Genomic DNA, 4,975 nt, shown 5'->3' on the forward strand with positions numbered 1-4,975 from the left:
AATTGGCCAGGAAATTGGGCGCCTCTCGTAACTAGTACTAAAGAAGCGAGAATTTACAGGTAATGACATTGTGAGAGCATAACATGTCGTATTCTTTGTTGTTCATACTCAATAGATGATCGCTCCTTTCTACAGACATAAACTGGAGGTTTGATCTTATATGACCCTCATTCAAAGGTTGGAGCCCCTCTCCCTCTCGGGAATAACAACTGCCTGAGCAGCTCCCAGGGTTTAAATTCCGATAGTGAATAGTTTCTTCGCTGCCAGTCTTCACTATGTGTGATCACCTTCACCACCAGTCCTTGCGCCTTCGCCGCCAGCGCTTGCTACCCATCATTGCATTCGCCGCCAGTCATCATCATCACATCGAGATCTCACCCTCGACACTGATCATCGCCAGTGTGCAAGTCCGCCGCCACTCTTCGCCTCCATCATCGCACCGCCGTTTCATCACCACCGCCGTCTCCATCTGATGGTAGCCGCCACCGCATCATGGCTGACATAGCTGCTTCTAGACCCTGTCACATCGGAGTCATTCTCATCGTTCACAGCTTCACCACATTTCGTCACTGTAGTCCCAGCGCCACTTTGGCAGCCACTCACTACAATGGACGCCATTCATCACTCTCCGCCATTGCAGACTACCCCACTATGTCAATCATCTACACCTTTCTATCCACAACTCTCAATGTCACCACATGGAGCATGTCCTTTTACCCATCCTCCAACATCCATCTCGCCCTACATAACTGTATCCTGCCTTACCACAGCAGTTACACATGCGTCTCTCTCTGTCCACAGTTCCCCCTATCTCTTTCTTTCAGCCTCGACTCACCAGCCACTTCCTCCACTGTAGCACATGCCACCACCTGCTAAGTAACAGTTGCAACAGATGATGTCACAAGCATCACCTCATCGAGCCTCACTGGACTGATAAGCGCAAGTTCTGCTGTAGGACCTGCACAACTCCCAGGTAACCATCAACAATGCAATATCCTGCCATCTCCCATCCCACAACAATCCTTCCCTCCAGAAGCCATTAAGAAACCTACAAAACTTCAAACCACTGACTTCTCTCCCACTTCCACTCCTAAAACACCGCAAACTGAACCTGACAACACTCATGGACACAGCTCCTACTCCTCCTCCCACTTCTTCCCTTACCATCCACACCTTCATCTTCTCCAACCCTGATCTAAAGTTCCTTAAACCCAAATCCCTCAGCCTCTAAATCAAAAAAATATCTACCAAGCCTCCACATCCAACAAATTAAATGGACCCCCTAGCTGCAAACAGGCGTTGATGTACTTCATTGGGGACATGTTGAAAATGTGTGCCCCGACCGGGACTCGAACCCGGGATCTCCTGCTTTCATGGCAGATGCTCTATCCACGTGAGCCACCGACGGCACAGATGATAATGCGCCTGCAGGGACTTATCCCTCGCACGCTCCCCGTGAGACCCACATTCCCAATACGTCCACACCACTACATTCGTAGTGCGCCTAATAGATGTTTGCCCATCATACTCATTACTCGTGGGAGATTAATCTACCAAGTCCCGTACGAGTTCGGGCATAGCGTGTGCATTCGCACAAGAAGGTCAATGGCCAGGAAGCGATATTTTAACTCCCCAATGAAAGTCCCTAAACCCCAAATTCCATACTGCCCTCCTCTCCAAAATCCCTCGTATTTCTTTGGTCCCAAAGCCTGCTTAACATGTCTCACCACCACAACCAGGGCCAAACAACCTCAACCTCCCTGTTGTCCTTTCACCCTCGCCTTAGTTGTCACAAAGGTCGACCTTGATATCACAGATGAGGAAGTGGCATTTGAACAGAACAACCACCCAAATTTAGAAGTCCATAAAGCTCTTTGGATCAGTAATGATCTCTGCCCCACTCGCTTTGTCTGAGTCTTCTCTGAATTGGCCACCACCATAGACCTTCTCCTTTGGTAACTTGCCTTGATCTAGCACCACTGCCACAAGGTCGAATCTTCAAAATTCCATCCTTAGTCCTACTGCTGCGGAAAATGTCTCGGATGCAGTGACCACCTTACTGCAGATTGGAAAAACCTACCCATATCCTCTACCATCTGATCAAGTTCCCAGCCCTCCTCACCCACATTGAACACTTCCGCATCTCCTATACTGTTTGTAAACTAGATTCCAGTCACCCCATTATCTCTCCTCTGATCACCAACCCTGGTACGCTGTTGCACCTTCACAAACACAGACCTTCACCCTACACCTACACACACTCTATATTCTATCCCAATGTAGCTTCAACCAACTTCCTTTCCCAGACAATGAGATCTGCCCTGATATTTATCCCTCCTATCAACTTTAAATCCTCCCACATATCCCATTCCACATCAGCACTCCTCTCTCCTTTCCCTCTCCATCCATCCCCGTCCCTTTCCTCTTGCAATCCCTTCAAATGGCTCTGAGCACTATGGGACTTAACATCTATGGTCATCAGTCTCCTAGAACTTAGAACTACTTAAACCTAACTAACCTAAGGACATCACACAACACCCAGTTATCACGAGGCTGAGTGCAATCCCTTCCCTACCCAAACAACACACTACTCCTCACACTCCATGTGTCCCATCGACTGTATTTTCCACTATCCACCTCAACTCTGACCTCTCATCTCCATAGTTTTCCTGTCTAACAGACCTTCCTACACACACCCCTCAACCCTATGGAATATATTATCTCCTCTAGCAATACTTCTCACTGTAGTGCAGGCCCTACAGATTTTAAGTGAAGGTACGATGTTTTTATCAGAATAATTGCACCTTCCTGTGATGTGTTTTTAAAATAAATAAATTTTCGTTTTTTAACTGCCTGTTTCAATTTTTAATTTAAAACAGAAACAGCCTCAATTTTATTTGTATTTCTCCTTATAACCTTTTTTTTTTTTAATTCGCTTGGCTGAAGAGCGGAGAACTGTACTGCTATCAGCCCACCTAACGCCCACATGGGGTGAGGGGCATGAAATAACAGTAAAGGGGAAAAAAATCTTATATGACTGAAATCGGTGTCTGGATACAATTTTAATATCCATACCGCCCGAAAATACCGCTATAAACGGTTCCTAATATATTTTGTATCCAGAAACTGCTATATTACAACGATATGACGCGCTTTTGCATAATCAGTAATTTCAAGACGTCGCCATATGGGGTAGAGCTACGGCCTACCGTGGTAGCAAACACTGCATTATCAGCCGCCACTCCAAGCCGTCAACAGGTATGAGAGCTTCATTGTTTACGTCTTAGGTCACCGACAAACGTTGACAGCAAACAAATAGATTATAACAAGTTTGTTTGCGTGCCCATCACCCGCAACGAGCACAGAAATATTCGTTTTGTAAATAAAAACCTCATTTTCATGCTGCAGTGTATTTTATTTCTTTCAGACGCGTTTCGTCTTTTGGTTTGAGGCATCTTCAGCGGAATCTAGAAGGATACATTTTTGTTTTGATATGTGATATTTCTAGATTATGATAGTTCACGTCTTATTTTTACGTAAATACTGTAAGAACTTACTTACAGTTCTTCTCGTTTTTTGTTGGCATCTGCGTTTCCTCTCTTCTGATCACATGCTGGAGGTAGCACTCTAACTTCATTGACGAAAAATAAGCACATTTTCACGTCATGAACTTTTTTCATCACAATTTTCGTACTGTTTGCGCTAATTTCTGTGGAGCTCTACAAATTTTCTGTCACTAGTTGTAGATATTTTACCGAAAACTATGATTTAAAGACGTAACGATTGTGTGTTCTCTTTATGTCTCATCCTGTTTGGTTTGTTAAGGTACAAGTCACCAACCTAAAGAACGATATGATGAATACTAACGTCTGTTCATTTCTATTCTGTTTATCCCATACTTCCAGGCTCTCATGTGTTCTTTATATTCTGACATCTGCCTGCTCGTTCTGTGTACCTGCCATCACAAATGCTACAGTAGGATTGATATATACCTGTTTTCTCGTATATATCTGTGGATTTCGTTAGTCTTGGAGCGTTTTTTGGATAGAATTGTCTGTCGTGTATGCTATGTTTATGCCCTGTCTTTTGAAAATGTTTGTGATTTTATGTTTGAGTTTGTGTTTGTATGTCATTGCGTACCACCTTGTGTTTTCTCTTATATTTTATTGATTATTTTGTGTTTTTGTTATGGGACTGAGTGTTTGTGATTGTGTCTGTTTCTGATGGGTTGTTGTCTGTGGTTTTGTGTTTTCTGCTTATATTTTACTTTTAATTTTGTTGTTTAGCTTTGTGACTGCGTTAATATTATAACCATTTTTTTTACTATCTGCATTATTACATCAAGTATTTTTTATAGTTTTCTTTGCTGAGTGGTGCTTGTTGAGTCTAAGGATCACATGACGAAGTGCTTCTTGCTTTTGTGAATGTGGGTGATTTGAGGGCTGGGGAATGATAATATCATTTGCTGTGTGTTTAACACAAATTTCAAAATATGCTTATTGGTTTGTTTTTTGAGTGTCACACACAGAAAGTTAATTTGGTTGTTCAGTTCTGTTTCAGTTGTGAATCTGGTACTTTTGTGTATGTTGTTGATGACAGTACATAATTTTTCAATTTTTGTTTGTGAGTCATTTAATAAGCACAGGATATCATACCTACACCTAAACGAATAAAATACGTTGTTCCTTTTGCGACCATTTTTGTGAAAATGATGCGTTCGACGTGATTTATAAAAATATTTCTTAAGGTTCCTGAAACTGGGGATTCCATTGCTAATCTATTTTCTTGTAAATAAAATTCATTATTGGATTGGAAGTAATGTTGTTCTCTTATAAGCTTTATTCATGTCAGTATTTCTGTAATGTGTTCGTCAAGGAGTTGACTATGTGTTTCAGGTTTTTATCTATGGTGTAGAATGGTGGAATTCATGCTTTCTATATTAAATGAGAGGAGTGCAGTGTTTGGGATTTTTATA

The 4,975-nt window shown here is 42.4% G+C and overlaps 1 non-coding gene across 1 annotated transcript; it reads right to left on the reverse strand.

Moving 5' to 3' along the window:
- Nucleotides 1-1,334: 1,334 nt before the first annotated feature.
- Trnas-uga (transfer RNA serine (anticodon UGA)) lies at nucleotides 1,335-1,409 on the reverse strand. Its single transcript has one exon. It is a non-coding gene; the product is annotated as a tRNA-Ser (tRNA).
- Between the last annotated feature and the right edge of the window lie 3,566 nt (nucleotides 1,410-4,975).

Source organism: Schistocerca cancellata, chromosome 6 (genome assembly GCF_023864275.1).
Source record: "Schistocerca cancellata isolate TAMUIC-IGC-003103 chromosome 6, iqSchCanc2.1, whole genome shotgun sequence".
NCBI lineage: Eukaryota > Metazoa > Arthropoda > Insecta > Orthoptera > Acrididae > Schistocerca > Schistocerca cancellata.